This window comes from Dromiciops gliroides, chromosome 2 (genome assembly GCF_019393635.1).
Source record: "Dromiciops gliroides isolate mDroGli1 chromosome 2, mDroGli1.pri, whole genome shotgun sequence".
Classification (NCBI taxonomy): Eukaryota; Metazoa; Chordata; class Mammalia; order Microbiotheria; family Microbiotheriidae; genus Dromiciops; species Dromiciops gliroides.
Genome location: NC_057862.1, coordinates 417,922,698 through 417,940,092, shown reverse-complemented (window position 1 = coordinate 417,940,092; position 17,395 = coordinate 417,922,698). Strand labels below are relative to the sequence as shown.

Sequence of the window (17,395 nt, the reverse complement as noted above, 5' to 3'; positions counted from 1 at the left end):
TGGTCCCATCCTTTCTCCTGAACTGGTCTCATATTAACAACTGCCTGCTGGACACCTGCTCTTGTATGTCCCACCAGCATTTCAACTCAACATGGTCAAACGCACTCATTATCTCTTCCCCTAAATGCCCTCCTCCAAACATCCCTACTTCAGTCAAGGTATCACTCACTCATTTCAGTGAGCCACCTCAGAATCATTTTGGACTCATCATTCTTCTCACTCCCATATACAAACCAGTTGCCAAATCTTGTCACTTTTCACTTCTGGGGCATTTCTCATTTGTGATCCCTTTTCACTATTCTCAAAGCACTACCCTAGTTTAAGTAATTTTCTCTTGCCTGGACTATTACAATGGCTTTTTAACTGGTCTCCCCTGTTTCCAGTCATTTCAATCCATTCACCACACAACTGCCAAATAATGTTTTTAATACATTCATGATCTTACCACATCACTCATCTGGTGCAAGAAATATCAATGTTTCTCTATTGTTCCTAGGATAAAACACAAATTTCACAGCCTAATATTTAAAAACCTTTCATAATCTAGTTCTACCATACTTTTTCATATTCATTTCACATTTCTCACCTACTTGTTATTCCTAGAATTTGGCATCCCATTTCCCTCCTTCCTTCCAGCTTCCCTCCTTCTCTTTCTCCTTTCCTTGGTTCCTTCCTCCCCTCCCTCCCCTCCTTCCTTCCTTCCTTCTCAAAAGACCTTCACAGTTCTCTGTAGGCCTTCCTCTAGGCTTTTTAATATGTCACATATCTCAATACAACACTTGTGGGTCATCCAGCAGTTATCCCCTCCCTCCTGCTACACAAAAATATCTTGCTTTTTATATATAAACACAGATGACCCACAATTCATAGGACACATAACTTAAGTTGTTTTTTTTCCTAGTGGAGAGAAGTTGCCCTCATTTATTCCCACTCTTTTACTAAGGGCTTAACAAAGCTACTGGACACACACAGGAATAAGCTCATGACCTTGCACTCCCTTCACTTTACCAGCTGGAGTTAACCAGCCCCCAACAGCCCAGGGAATTATAATCAGCAGGAAGGTCATAGCGTGGGGAGCAAAGTAGTGTGCATTTTCTTGGTTCCCTCCTTTCTGGAGCAGTGGAGGGAGAGTACATGGGGAAAGAAGAATGTCAAGTTTAGGGAGAGACAAAGAAGATGCAAACAGATTCAGTAAAATGTCAATGACTGGGACTTCAACTAACAAGGTTCCCTTAGTTTTTACAGCCTTCAGCTTTTAAGAAAAAGAGATATAGGCATCAGCATCTGGTGAGATTTCCAGCATTCAAATCTTAAATACTAAAAGACCAAGGGTCAATGAAATAGTGACTAGACTGAATATTTTGTTTTCTGTGAGAAGCACATTTTGCCTCCAAACACAGGCTTAAAATGTCTTAGAGAGGAAAAGATGTGGCAAGAGAAACCACTTCCAAAAGTCCAGAGGATGATCAAAAACAAGACAGAAGCCCTTGTTGCAATACAATCCCTGAGCTAGCTCAAAATCTAACAGAGCCTAAGGATGATAGGACAGAGGCATATATATCCTCCCTTCTCTGACCCTCTTTCCTTACCTATAAGATTGGATAATAATCCTTGTTCTACTGATCTCACAAGGATTTTTGTGACGATCAGATTAGCTAAGAACAATGGAAAGAACACTGGATTTAGAGGTAAAGGATGGGGCAGATGCTGTCTCCGACCTTCACTACCTGTGTAACCTTGGGCAAGTCACTTAACTACCCTGGATCTCTCTTTTCCTCTTCTGTAAAATGATAGTTTGGACTAGATGGCATCTGATGTCCCTTTTAGCCAGCACTGTGCTGGCAAATGTCTGACAACCAGCTGTACTAGGAAAGGTACAAAATGGGGGAGTAGCACTCCCAACTTTTATATTTTATTTGCATTATTCATATTTTCTCCATTACTTTCTTATGTCTAGATATCCACAAAACAATAAATCAAGCCCTGATTTGTAGCATTTGCCAGTTTTTGAGGTATGAATCCTCACGCTAGAAATTTAACATTTGGCTTGGTAAGATTTGGTGCCAGCACAGCCCTACTTAGAGGTCCATATCAATGATCCTATGGATGCAAATGTGTTTTGTAACTGCTAAAGCTCTGTGGAGGTGCAAGGGGAGGTGTTATTTTTAAATTGATCAATTTTATTTTAACACATCATACAAACCCTGACAAACACAATTAAATCCTCCAAAAAGGCAGGAAAACCAGCATAAGTGGGTACATGTAACTTTACCATTTGTTAATAGAAAAGATGCGTGCCTTAAACTTTAATAAATTAGCATGAAAGTCGCCTATTTTTGTTTCTGAATTTTGTTACCATCTAAACTTGTCTTCATGCAGACAGTTGCAGGTGTTGTGTTTACATATTTTTCTTTTGGGTCCACTTTTCACTCTGATGAAAGATGATGGTAAGTTTGGGTCAGGGAGCTTGGAAGACACAGTCTTGCCTAGTGAAGGTTGATGGGAAAGCCAGAGGTGGAAGAGCTGTGGTGGCTATGGTGAGGGATCCTGGCATTAAGGGTGAATTTAAGGTTCTCATTCAGAGTCTAGAGGCATCATAAGAAATTGAATCACCTATGTAGAGACTAGTCTTGCTAGAATAGCTAGGACCCAAAATATGGGAATAGTGGCAGTGTTGATAATGGCAGAAGGAAGATTAATGTCAATGCAGGCAAAGAGGCCAGAATTGCAGGCAGGAAATAGCAAAATGAGACTTGCCCCAGAGAAATACAAATTCACACATACTTGGGAAATAATCTGAGCTCAAAGGATTTTCAGAGAGCACAAGAGAATAGCAATGCCCAGAGACAACATTTGGGGGTGTAGGCAATTGTCCAGCCACTGAATATCAACTGGCTGGAATATCTATATGTACCAGGAAAATGGATTATTCTATATAAACCAATCAATCAAGTATTTATAGAGTACCTACTGCGTGCCAGGAGGCTACAGATACAAAGATAAAAGAGAAATATTTCCTTCCTGTTCTACCAGTGAGACTCAATTTAGATAGATAGATAGATAGATAGATAGATAGATAGATAGATAGATAGATAGATAGATAGATAGATAGATAGATAGATAGATGTACATATTCTGGACATTATAGTGGCACTTTTTGTGGTAATAGAAAACTGAAAAGGGTAGATACCCATTGATTGGTGAATAGTTAAACCAAGAGTGGCACATGAATATAATGGAATATTGATATGCCATGAAAATGACAAATATAAAGAATTTAGAGAAGCACAGGAAACCTTATAATAACTGATACAAAATAAAGTAAACAGAACCAGGAAATAATATACACAATGACTACTACAATGGAAATTAAAACAACAAAATAGAACAATTGAAACTGAATGATACAAAATATAATGACCATGCTTCCCTAAGAGATATGTTTGTTTGTTTGTTTTTTGGGTGAGGCCAATTTGGGGTTATAGTGACTTGCCCAGGGTCACACAGCTAGTAAGTGTTAAGTGTCTGAGGTAGGATTTGAACTCAGGTCCTCCTGACTCAGGGCGGTACTCTTTCCACTGCGCTACCCTAGCTGCCCCTTCCCTAAGAGATAGGAAGAAATATCCCTTAAACACTTCTTTTCAGTACAGTATTAGGGGACCATGAGTGTAGAACACTGCACATAACATCAGAATTTTCCAATATGTAGTTGGTTTTACTGAACATTTCCTCCTTATTTATTATAAGAGAAGATTTCTCGGGGGAGGTTAGGAGAAAGATAGAACAGGAAATTTGAAGTGATATAAAAACAAAAGATATCAATTAAATGTATTTTATAGACTATATAAATTAAATGAAGGAAAATTAATGGGGGAGACATTATTATATATTCTATTCTGTTCTGTTATATTATATATTATATATTGAAGGGTAGGATTAGAAAAAGATTCATGTAGAAGGTGATAGAAGCTAAACTCTGAAGGAAACTAAGAATTCTATGAGGCAGAGATGAAGAGAAGATATATTCCAGGCATGGGGAAAAGATAGCTTGTACAAAGGTAGGAGGACAGGATGGACATATCCTATGTGAGGAATAGCCAGAAGTTCAGTTTAACGTGATGAAGTTGGAAAGGTAGCTTGGAATTAGGTTGTAAAGGGTCTTAACTACCAAACAAGGAGTTTGTATTTGACTTTGCTGAGAACTTGCTTGTGCCCAAAACTAGGTTCTATATGAGATAGAAAATGGGGGGGGTTGGGTATTGACTAAAATATTGAATAAAAAAACCAAAATAAATTTTTTTAAAATATAATTAATTAATTAATTAATTAATTGAAATATGGAATATACCACAAGTGCTATGGGTTAAAGCTCAATGATAGCTGGAGCAATCATAGGAGGCTGCATGGAGATGGGGAGGGGGCAAGATTCATTCTGGGACCTGGAGAATAAATTGGATTTGAATAGGCACAAGTATGGGGGCAAGTACCCCAAGAGAAAGGAAATAGCATGTACAAAGACATGAAAGTATGAAAGAGACTTGAAAAGCTACAATGAGACTGGCCAGACTGGTTTATACAAACAGTGCATATTATCTATATAATATTAATTAATTCTATCAAATGGTGGGGATTTTTGATGTAAATGTTTTCTATCTGAGGTCACATCTTCAGTAGGACCCTGATTTAGAATGTAAATTTACATTTGGGGTTTTCAACTCTTCTGATAACTTGTTTAACTTGTTCCTGTGGTAGTTTGTTTCCTTGATGATATTCCTAGTAAGCTGAGGAAAGTTCTCTGAGGTGCTTGGGTTCAATATCACCTCTGATACTAACTCTCTTGGTGCATTGGGCAAATCACTTCACTTCCCTGGATCTCTTCATCTGTAAAATGAGGCAGTTGGACCAGATGACCTCTGAAGTCCCTTCTATTTCTAGATATATGAGCCTATGATTCTGCTAATGAGGACCAGGGTTATCCAAAAGGCTGAAAGAGGGTAAAGATTTCTCAGTCCATCAGCTCAGAACCCCAGGTCCACATCTCCCTTTCAGTTACAAAGCAGCCCCAGTGAGTTTCCCAGCCCCGATTGGAAGATGAGGAATGGTCAGGCCTGCATTCGTCTTGCCCATGGAACCTGCCCAGAACTGTGATGAGTGACAGCACAAGGTCATTGTGACCTGGACCATGTGACACACACTCTCACTGTCTCTCTGAGTTTCCTCTTCTCCAGAACACACAGCCAGGAATAAGGATGTGGTGGGAATAGGGCAGGGTGACTCATCACTCTGTCTGCCCAAGAACCCAGTGACCAGAGCAGGAGAAGGTAAGCCAAAACGTGAGCTGGGTTAGGGAAGAAGTGAGGGCTTCAGAAAGAAGGAACAGAAATGAGAGAAAATTTAATGAGCTCACAGCCAAGCACCCTCTTTAGCCATAAAAAGACACCAGAATGTGTGGTGGGGGGATGGAGGGGAAGCATAGAATGATGGTCATAGGGCAATAGGCAGGGCTAGGGTCCAGGCAAGAGAGTAGGGGAAAGGAAAGAAGGAAAAGAACAATCAGAGACTTTCAGTATTTTGGAAGCTACCTCAGAGGGCAACCTGACCTAATCAAGGATGCGCTCTGTAGCATCCCTGACAGGTGGTTCTCTAGCCCTTGCTTAAAGACCTCTGATGATATGAATGACCACCTTTTAAACTAGGTTGTTCCATTTTAGAACAGCTCTGAATGTTAGGCAGTTAGAAACGCTGGAGTCCTTTTCACTGTCTATTCCTTGTTCCTAGAGCTGCTTTCTGGGGCCACGTGAAAAATAAGTCCATTCCCTTCTCCACATGACAGCCCCTTCAAGTGCTTCAAAGATGTGAAGATAGCAATCAGGTTCCCTGCTTCTCTACAAGCCTTTCTTCTCCAAGTTAAACAACCCCAGTTCTCTCAGCTGTTTCTTGTATGCTATGGTCTTCAGTCTCCTTACCGCCTTGTTCATCCTTCTTTAGACACACTCCAGTTTAAGAAGGACTCACCTAGTGGGGTGTGGTGGCCCACATCTGATATCCATGGATGCTGAGGGCTGGTGGATTGCTGAGCTTGGAAGTTCTGAGCTGCAGTGGACTAAGCAGATCTTATGTGTGACACCAATATGGTTAACCCCAGAAGGGGGAAAGACACCAGGCTTCTGCTGTAGCATCAGCATCAGCATCAGCATCAGCATCAGCATCAGCACCATCACTAGCATTTACATAGTGCATTAAGGTTTTCAAAGCACTTTACAGGGGGCAGCTAGGTGGCACCATGGATAAAAGCACTGACCCTGGATTCAAGAGGACCTGAGTTCAAATCCAGCCTCAGACACTTGACACTTACTAACGGTGTGACCCTGGGCAAGGTCACTTAACCCTGATTGCCCCCCACCCCCCAAAAAAGCACTTTACAAATATCTCATTTTATCCTCACTGGGAGGTATGTACTATATTATCATTCCCATTTTACAGAAGAGGAAATTGAGGTAGACAGAGGTTCAATGACTTGTCCAAGGTCACGTAACTCAGGATTTGAGTCTTCCAGACCAGATATGACACTCTATGCAATTGTACCACCTAGTTGTTTCTAGGAGGTGGGAATCAGCCCACATCTAAAGTAAAGCAGAGCAAAAACTTCAATGTGGATCATCCTGTAAGTGACATAGCCAAAGCAAGATCCAGAGAACCCATCTCAAAGAAAGAAAGGAGGGGCAGATAGGTGGTGCAGTGGATAGAGCACTGGCCCTGGATTCAGGAGTACCTGAGTTCAAATCCAGCCTCAGACACTTGATACTTACTAGCTGTGTGACCCTGAGCAAGTCACTTAATGCCAATTTTGAAAGGAAAGGGAAAGGGAAAGGGAAAGGGAAAGGGAAAGGGAAAGGGAAAGGGAAAGGGAAAGGCAAGGCAAGGCAAGGCAAGGCAAGGCAAGGCAAGGCAAGGCAAGGCAAGGCAAGGCAAGGCAAGGCAAGGCAAGGCAAGGCAAGGAAAGAAGTCTCTGTCCATGTTTCCTAAAATGTATCTAAAACTGAACAATACTCCAGAAATGGTCTGAAGAGGGCAGAGAAGAGTAGCACTATCACCTTCCACAATACATACACTATGCTTCTGAAAGAATGGAGGTGGGGGACAGGGGATGAAGGAGGGTGAGAGGATGAAGAAACAAGAGGAAAGGAGTATTTCAAGGGAAAAGCAGAGAAAGACTGCCAGTTCACCTGTGACTCCCTTGGGCCAAGGATGTCATGTTAGATCATGTGGTGCAAATCAGGAAGCCAGGATGAAGGAGTGAAACATGGGGGTCACAGAAGCCAGAAATTTAACAGAATATCGAGAACAGCATGGATACTGGGGACAGAACAGTTCACAGGACTTAAGGCTTTAGAGCTGAAGGTACTTTCATCTAATCTAATCTAACTTCCTCATTTTATAGATGGGATAACGGAGGTCCAGAGAAAGAAACTGACTTGCCCTGAGGTCACACAGCTAGTAAATAGCTAAATTAGAAATCATTCTGACTCCACATCCAGCATCCTTTCTTTTTTGTTTGTTTGTTTGTTAGGTTTTTTTTAGTGAGGCAATTGGGGTTAAGTGACTCTGCCCAGGGTCACACAGCTAGTAAGTGTTAAGTTTTCGAGGCCGGATCTTGAACTCAGGTACTCCCTGACTCCAGGGCTGGTGCTCTACCCACTGGGCCCATCTTAGCTGCCCCTCAGTGTCCTTTCAATAATACCACTCTGCTGCTCATGGCAAGGATGAAGTCCATGTAAACCAATCAACACCAAGAACAGGTGCACCCACTAAAGGAGCATATATATTGGGGGTAGCTGAGCAGATGTTAATGGACAGAGTCAGCACCCTGGAGAGCTGCTGGATTTGAGGGACCTGTAGGGAAACAATCTTGTATCAGGATTAGCATACTGCCTTTCCAACCTTACCTGCATTTCATCCCCTATTACCAGTGGTGTACTGGAGGTGGCTCAAATCCAGAGTCAACTGTTAAATTTTTAGTATGAACACTTAAACCTTGGAAATTGACATTCTATAAATCAGGTATTGACTTACTGTTTTGTTGATAGTCTAGAGTAGAAAGTGATGAAAAATATGTTAATAATTCAGATTAAACTTTATAGTGTCACACACACACATATGTATAAAATTTTTTGAGACCTGATTGTTACACATTTACCAGCACACCACTGCCAGTTTCCCTCATGAGAGCAAGTCCCCAGCAAGCCCAGTTTGCAGGTCATGACAAATAATAACAGCAAATATTCACACTGCAGTCTAAGTTTTAAATGCTTTACAGATATTATCTAATTTAAGTCTCACAACAATGCAGTGAGGTGGGTGTAATTGCTATTTTCATATTACTGATAAGGAAACTGAGGCTGAAACCTACCTGCCCATGGTCACAAAGCTAGTGCCTAAGGCAAGATTCAAACTCAGCCCTCCCTGACATCACATGCAGTCCTCTAGCTAGGCATAGTCACTGGTGCCTTTAAATACAAAGAATTACTGAGGAATTAATGAGAAGATACTATTTTCTGTCAGAAGCATGTTTCTGATAATCCAACATAAAGACACTTGAGAGTTACTGCCACCACTTAACAGAGTACCAGCTAGGTGGCACAGTGGACAGAAAGCTAGGCGTGGAATCAGGAAGACTAAAGTTCAAATCTGACTTCAGAGACTAACTAGCTGTGTGACCCTGGTCAAGTCATTTAATCTCTGGGTACCTTGTTTCCTCATCTGTAAAAATGGGGTTAATAATAAAAGATTGAATAATAACATCAATAATAAAGGATTGCTATGAGGATCAAATGAGATAATATTTGTAAGTAGCTTGTACAGTGCCTAGCATTTTAATAAATATCTCTTGACTTCCTCCTAGGTACAATACAACTGAGAAATGCAAAAGATGGTACTTGTCCAGAAAGAGATTGGCAAGACAGGGTACTGTTCTTCATACAACATGCTCATCATATCACATGAATATGCCTTAGCTAAAACAACTGGACAAACTCTCTCATGGAGAGCTTCCCAGATCCCAGAGAAAAGGCATTCCAGTCCCAGGGAAGGGGAGGTCAAGGTGCTGAGCAGAATTAGAGAATCAGCTGTGGATTCAGTTCTGCCTCCCACATGCCAATCTCTGTACTACCCCAGCAGATGACACCCAGCCCACTCCAGCATGATCTATCTGTTCATCCTCCATCCTGAAGCCAGTCTTCATGTTTGACCCCCCACTCCCATCCCATACCCTGGGATGGTGTCTTCCACAACCGTATGTAATTAAACAAATGTTTGTAAGATTAGACATTACACCAAAGGTCACCAAGCATTTACTGAGCACCTACTATGTACCAGACACTATGCTAAGTGCTGGCAATACAAAGGAAGGGCAAAACAATAGCCCACGATCTCAAGGAACTCACAGTCTAAGGGAGGAGGCAAGAAGCAAACAATCATGCACAAACACACCAGATAAATTAGAGACTAATCTTAAGAGGAAGCCACTAGCCTTCACTAGCACTGAGGAGAGGATTGGGAAAGGTTTCTTGTAGAGGATTTTTGCTAGACTGAACGGAAGCCAGGGAAAAGAGAAGCGAGAGATGAGGAAGGTGAGAGTGAAAACCGGGCAGCTGTCTTAGTCTGCTCCCACAAAGTGCGTAGCCCAGACCCCCAGGAATGTACATGTGCAAACCCGTGGACTTCCAAAAGGTGCTTTTGAGAGAGAATCAATATTGTTTCCTTCTTGTCAACTGATGTGAACACAGGCATTCCCCCCTCCTGCCCATAGCTGGGACTAAAGTGGAATTTTTAACCCAACCCTAAGTACATTGTTAACCAGCCAGGCCCTCTCACAGGCATCTGCCTCCCTCCTGATGCTAGAAGTCCATATTTTTCCTAACAGTGTTGGAGTATTATACAAACAAGGTTCAAATCTGGCCTCTGCCACTCTCCACCTGTGTGACCTTGAATAATGATGAGGATGAGGATGATAACAGCTAGCATTTCTGGTAGTGACAAATGACTGGTTTGCAAAGCGCTTTATATAGTGTTCTAAATCTTAGTGCAGTTTTTTAAACCATTAAAACTTAAAACTGCACTAAGTTGGGACACATCATATTATCTCATTTGATTCTCACAACAGCTCTGGGAAGTAGATGTAGTATTATCCATCATTTTACAGTTAAGGAAACAGACAGAAGTGAATGACTTGCCCCAGGGGCACATAGCTATTAAGTGTCTGATGCAGGTCTTTCTGACTTCAGGTCCAGTGCTCTATCCAAATTGGCACCTAGCTACCTTCCTGTGCCTCAGATTTCTCCTACGGAAGAATGAAGGGGTTGGACTATCAGGTGTCAAACATGCCTGCTTCAAAAATGGAATTGGGAAAGATTTAACAAAATAATAAAATCTAATAAAACATAGATAACATAACTTTTTAAAACTAAACCCATATGCAACTACAGGGATCCTTATGTGTGGTTAATTTTGTCTAGACTAGGTGATCTTGAAGGTTCCTTCCAGTTCAAGGTCAATCTTGAGGTCACAACAAGAAATTGAAAAGAATGGAAGCTGGAAAGAGTACTACTTTAGCCCCCTTTAATTTTCCATTCATTGGTACCCAGGGGTTTCATTTGGCTCCCCTTTGTGTAAACAGGATACAAAATAGCCCTTTGGTAGCTTGCCCCTCCTGGATTATTGCTTTGTCATGGTGGATGGGCTTTGATGGCTCAATGAAACTATGAGCTATGCCATCGAAAGGTTACCAAGAAGGACCAGGTCATAGTGGAGAAGGAAATGGCAAGCCACTCCAGTACCTTTGCCAAGAAAACCCCATGGACAGTATTAAAATGCTCAAAGATATGGACATCAGAAGATGAGCCCCTCAAATCAGAAGTTGTACAGAAAGGCCCGGCATGCCTATGGTCCACGACCGGTCTCAAATAGTCAGACATGTCTGAATGGACCTGAACAACAGCCTGCCTAGAGGGTGGTATAGGAGTTCCTCTGCTCAGGACACCTGTAATGGGACTCATGTGGTATAGTTTGCTCTCTCAGCGCAGACCTCCCCAGCACTTAGGCATCCTGACACTTTGGACAGAAAGGATTTCATTTATCAGCAGAAAATCCCAGCCATCCATGTGTTCTGGCACAGTCCTTTAACTGATCGTTTTGTAAGGCAGACCCCACAGACAAAAGCCATTGCCTTCTCTAAACCACTACATTAACCTTGAGTGTGTAACTTGTTATGTACTAATGGTTTGGCTAATTCCCCTCTACAATGTTTACTGATTCTAATGGCATTCATTATTCATCAGAAAGTGAATTCTTTTACCCCACATTACTGTTCCAGGCTATGTTATCATGTCCTCTTGATGAGAAGTTTTAATGTTTTGGCAACAGTGAAACCAGAGAAGGAGCTGGGGAGGTTGAGTTGTATGTTTTTCCAAATTAGAAGCAGGCACATGGAGCAGGTATAGAATATGCAGCACCTCTGGTACCCAGCCAATAGGCCAGACAGAGTCTGCATTAGACCAAGCACTACTGGGAGACCTCAAAGAAGCTCTGAGAAAGTCCCTGACCCTCAAAGTACTCTGTGATTTGATTCTCAAGCACCAACGTCTCCCCTGCAAACTTCCTCAGCTGTCTCCTTCCCACCACAGAAGTAATCAACACATAGCAATAAAGCTTTTACAGTGCCATCCTGTCTGTGATCAGCAAAGTCATAAAAGCATGGAAGGCAATTGATTTCTGGCATTAATTGTGAGGGATAACAAGATGATGCATCTTCACACAGTTTCCACATAGGACCCATCTCATGTTACAGTTTCTAAAAAATGAACTGGAGGACCAAAGACTGAGATGAGCCCCTGGCATGCTTTTTTAAATAACCATGTGGCCCAAAAAAGTGAGTTCCTGAACTTTTCCAGACTTATTAGCTTACATAAACAGAGATTTGAATAAATGTTTAAAAGCCTAAATTCCCTAGATGCCCCTGTAATCAGTAAATGTTCATTACTGAAACACAGCAAATATGCATGAAATTTCCCAAGTGACATTCTGCTTACAAGATTAAAAAGGCACATCAGAAAGCAACCCCAAGTTACAAAGCATCTTCTTCCAGATGCCCAGCAGAGAGGAAAACTTCCCCAAACCCAAAGGTCACACGGGCCCAGCTTGGATCTTCCATGTTTTGGCAGTGACAGAAAATCAGAAGAAGCCTTGCCTTCTGCAGCCTGGGTGATTTATAAATAAGTCATCCACACTTGCTGATTGATGTCTCCATGTAAATAATTAATCCTTGACCTTACGCTAAGAAAGCCTTGACTTTTTAATTTGGGTCTTTTAAAAAAATCAATGCTGAGGGAACATAATTCACTCTCACACAGTCTGGGTCCCGGGTAAATAAATATCCTGTCGAGGTATCAGGGCAGAGTGGACTGGGTTTGGAGTGTGCATTACTGCACAACGTGGCACACCAAAGGGGTATGGTCTGGCGTCGATGGGAGAAGGGGCATTCTTCACCCGGTAAGTATCTTGTGTTAATCAGTTATTGATTACCCATTTCTCAGGGGCTAGGTTTGGGTATGTTCCTTATAGGTTATTCCCTGGGCATCAGATCTAAGTTGGAGCTCCTCTTATTACCTTGTAGCCAACTCCATTCGCCTTTCATTCCTCAATCATTCTCCAAATACACCGTCTGAGAACTCCAGGCACCCAGAATCTCTTCCAGTCTCTTTGGCTGGGTGGAGAGAGCAGGTGTGGGCAAAAGTTTAATTTAGAAGCTCATGAATTCAAAAAGGAGCTGGGTGCTTATCCTTCCTACCTCACAAAGCTGCTATCAGGAAGGCTGAACAGAGAATTATGAAAACATATCCTTCTATATCCACCACCCACTCCCCCTTCCTGATCAGCATTAGTCCAAGGTGAAGCAAAGGATACTTTTGCCTTCAGAAAATCACCCAGAGAAGGGAAAGTGGTTATACTATTTCTAGGCGTCTCCCCTGTCTCCACCCACCCTGGGGACATGTGAAATCACAGACCCTTGGGGGCTGTAAGGGATCTCAAGGATCATCTGAATCTTAGATTCAGAACTAGAAGGGATGGATCTTGGAGCTCATGTGGTCTAACTCCCTCATTAAGTGACTTGACCAAGGTCATCCAGTTGGTAAATGGCAGAGATGGGATTTTAACCTATGTCCTCTGACTCCAGATTCAGGACTTCCCTCCAACTGCCTTGTCCCCCTATCCCCCACTGCACCATGTTGTTGCTACTTAGTGTGGAGTCTGGAACGGGGTAGTAAGATCTCAGACTCTCTGTTTAAGGCACATCAAACCCCCAGAGGGGCCAGATAGTCCCAACACCAAAGAGCAGCTCTCCTTTTGTTCTCTAGCCACTTCTATTTGGAGAAATACCTAACATTAATATTGGATGAAACCCAAAGAGATAGGTCTTCCATTAAAATTTGAGGGGCCAAGGAAAACAGAACAATGTGGGAGACAGACAACATCAACTGTTGGTTCCTCCTCTGCAATGACTTCGAAGCTCCCTATCATTGACTATCAGACCTGGAAGAGGCCCTAAGAGACTGTCAAATGAAGCTCAGAAGAAGAAATTTGTAAAACCTTTCTCTTCAGGGCCCTCATTGCATGGTGATTGAATATTATAAAACAATTGGGGTTTCCAAACTGCTAATCCTGTATTCTATCTAATATCACACTGCTCTCGGTAGAGACCAATCCACAAACTTCCAGCAGGCACTCGAGGGGCCATACTAGAAGATGAGTAAGTCTGAATTCGGCAAAGGAAGCTCTGATCCCCAGATCCGCTTTACGGTCTGAAAGTTCACCCCAGCTCAGCCTTTCAAATGACAGGATCTGAGTGAGAAAAGTCTTGAATTTCTGGTAGAATAAGTGAGATGGAAGATGAGAGAGGGAGCCCCTCTCACTGAAGGCTCTTGTCTGAACCCTGGTAACAACAGCTACTTAAGGGGGACCTAGTTAAAGAAGGAGTGTGGTGAGGAAAAGATACACTCAGAGAGAAAAAAAAGTTTCATGAAGAGAGAGCATTTCTGGGGAACGTAGAAAAGTAGGCCCCAAAATGGGCAATTTTTTTAAAAAGCATCCCTTCCAGTCCTCTCACCTGAACTTCCACTTCTCTACATAGTAACGATCGGAGTAGTCGCTCTGCCAATCGTTAGAGCAGAAGACTCTAGACCTGGCCTGTGTCTTAGGCTCACCGTCGCAGGGACCTGGTGTATAAACTGAACAGCTCACTTCCCAATTCTATGGATCTTGTCCCCCGGATCAAGAGCTAGGAATTCCCAAAGCCCTAGAGGCTTTCTTTGAGCGGGGTATATGCCTAAATGGCTGTGCCTCTTTCCTGACTACGGAGGTCTGACTCCACCGAGTTTTCCCCACCCAACCATGAGGGGGAGCAAGGGGAACCCCCTCCGCAATTCAAACCAAATTTAGTTAGACACAAACGTGCACCAAACCAGCTTGAGGACCCCGGAAAAAGGCAAATCTTTAGGTATGGGGAAAGCATGGGGGACGACAATAATTTATATTTTGTAAGTAAAGCTTAAAAATGCTAAATACAGAAAAAAAGAATGAAAATAATCCCAGTAGTTTTCACTTAGAGATTCTCTCCCACCTCCAGCCACCTCTAAATAAAATTCTGGTATTAAAAAGACATCACCAACCACACCACACATTACCTAGAAGAAAAAACTCACCATAAAACAAACAAATCAAAACCTCCGCCAAACACCTCGCTTACGAATGCGTCCGGAGCTTTCAATCCCCACAGCGGTTTCCTATAGGATAATAAACCCTAGGAAATAAGGGAGGTATTTTCCCTTCTCCGGGAGCTTCCAACTCTTGTACGGAAGAGGTGATGAAAGTCCACCCAGCTTTGGCTCCAGCATGGCCCACCCCCTCTTCCCCCCAAACCCTGCTCGCTGTATACCTTGCTTCATTCGCCCCCTTCCTTCCACCCCACCCACCCCCAAACCCCAGCTCTTGCAGAGAGAGGTGAGTGTTTTCCGGGGTCGCTCGACCCGGCCGGGAGGAAGGCAGCGCTAGTCCCACCTTATCTGCACTTTAATGACTTTTCATTTTATTTAAAGTTCCGCAGCCAGGAGCCCCTTTTTTCCCCTAAGTGCCGGGCTCACGTCACGAAAAGCCCCAGCGGGCCCCTGAGGAGCGGAGAGAGGGCGGCAAACCGCTAAATGGAGAGAAGGCAGGGCTGGAGGCGAAGGAAGCTCGGCCGTTCCGCCAGCCACCTACCTCTTCCTCCGGCCGCCTAGGGCGCCGCGGCCCTACCCCAGGCGCGAGGGGGAGGGCAGGGGGCTCCGGAAGAGCCGCGCCGGCTCGGGGCGCTCAGCTACTCACTCACCTGATCGAGCCGTGGTAGCGAGTAGCAGCAGCACAGGCGGCGGCGGCAACGGCAGCGGCAGCAGCAGGCGGTGAAGTCCCAGAGCAGCCGGCGCCTCCAGCCCAGGGGGACTCAAGAAGCTGTCCTCTGCGACCGTGTCCCCTCTTTCCAGAGCCCAAGCGGCGCTAGCCGCTGCCCCCGTCCGGCTCACTCCTCTCCGGGCAGCCGGGAGGGTCCACCAGCCTAGTGCAGCGCAGCGCAGCTCAGCCCAGCCCAGCCCAACCCAACACAGCCCGCCCAGCCCAGCCCAGCCCAGCCCAGCCGGTGCAACCGATCCGAGCGAGCGCAGGCGAGCCCAGCTCTCCTCAGCTCCAGCTCCTGCTCGGGTTCGGGCTTAGGCTCAAGCAGTCCAGCCCTGTGCCCAAATCCTGGCTCCCGGCTTCTGACCAACGGGAACAAACTCGGCTGGGGAGGAGGAAAGTGGGACAGGCAATCCGAGGGAAGAGGCTGCTGCTTCCCTCTATTTCTCTCCTGCCCTTCCTCTCTCCTTTTCTTCCTTCCTCCCTCTCTCTCTTCCTCCCACCCACCTTTTTTCCTTCCACCCCTCTGCTCGCTCTCTCCCGCCGCCGCTGCCGCCGCCGCCGCCGGCCCGGCTCCCTAGCTGGGAAGACTCCCAGCAAAGTGATGCTGTTGCCTCGAGGGAGCGGCTGGGGAATAGCGCCCCCCGCCCATCCCTGGGAGGAGGGGGCCCAGGGACACTCCGCCCAGCTCCTGCCTGCTGCTGCTGCCTCCTTATCTTCCTCCCTCCTTCCGCCACAGCCCGGCTAGGAGAGAGGAGGGAAGAGCTGGCTCGGCAGTGTTGGGTCCCCTAGCCTTTGCTTCTGCCTCTGGGGAGGCCTGAGGCTCGCTCCTGGCCGCAGCTCTGGGGTGTGCCTAGGTGCGCTGCGCGGGGCGCAAAGGTGCGGGCTTGCGGGCGCGGCGCCGCGCTGGGCTTTCGGAATCTCGGAGTCAGCGCCTGGCGTTACTAATAAGGACGTAAGTCCGAGAATCCCCAAGTGGACTTCGGGGCAAGGTTAGGGTTTGAGGCAGGGCGAAGTGGGGAGGGATGGAGCTGAGTGGGCTTTGGGGCGAGGCAAAGCAGACAACGAGGAAGTGAGGGAGTGGTACGATCTGGGATCGAGCTTGTCTGGGTCGTCCGGCGATCCCGAAAGCAGAATGTCCTCTCCTTGGCCTTCCTCTCTCTTGGGGTTTCAACTTTCAGGCTCTTGCTTGAGGAGAGCAGTCCCTATGGACCTGTCTGAGACTACACGCTCCTGAAGGCACAGGCTGAAAGAGGTTACCCAGAGGTCCTGATCTGTGCCCCTCCGGATCCCGAAGAGTGTCATGTTCTAAACCACCCTCACCCCTACCCGCCAGCCATAACTTTGGCCACAATGCTTCTGAAACATAGCCTGGGGACTTGGGTTCACTGCCAGGCAAGAGGCATGCTCAGCTCAGGCCTTAACTGGAGATAGAGGGATCTGCCTGCTCCCAGCACAAGAGGAATGGGAAGGGTTCCAAGTCACTCAAAATGGTCCTGCCTCTCAATGCCAATCCCTAGGGCTCAAGGCCTGTCTGAGACCTTGTAGACTGTGGTTGATAAGACCTGGACCACAGGATGAGAAGTCATTGTGTTTGTGGGGAGGGGGTAGAAGAGGTTCATTAGTAAATGTTTGAAAATTTTCCTTAGGGTACCACTCCCTCTCCAAGCCCAGAATATGTCTGCCCCATAAACTACAACTCAGTGATTATAATCCTGCCTTGGTGCATTTGGGGTGTGATGGAAGAAGAAAGAGAGGCTGTTCGGCCTGCAGCCTGGCACTAATGCTATCTTCGTAGTAGAACTATCTAGGCTGCCTTTGCAGCTAGGTGGCATAATGGATAGAGCCACTGAACTTGGACGTGAGGGAAGACCTGAGTTCCAAACCTGCCTTCAGATGTACTAGTATGTGACCCCCG

The 17,395-nt window shown here is 45.0% G+C and overlaps 1 protein-coding gene across 4 annotated transcripts in view; it reads right to left on the bottom strand.

The window, feature by feature from the left end:
* Nucleotides 1–16,718, bottom strand: part of CHST8 (carbohydrate sulfotransferase 8) — a 209,366-nt gene extending 192,648 nt beyond the window's left edge. Inside the window, exon 1 of one of the 4 annotated variants that reach the window (XM_043980413.1) lies at nucleotides 15,985–16,718. The gene's annotated coding sequence lies outside the window, so the exon portion shown is untranslated. Of the gene's footprint in view, nucleotides 1–12,663; nucleotides 12,748–14,756; nucleotides 14,837–15,418 lie in introns of those variants that run through there. The other 3 variants (XM_043980410.1, XM_043980412.1, XM_043980411.1) reach the window with 3 other exon arrangements.
* Between the last annotated feature and the right edge of the window lie 677 nt (nucleotides 16,719–17,395).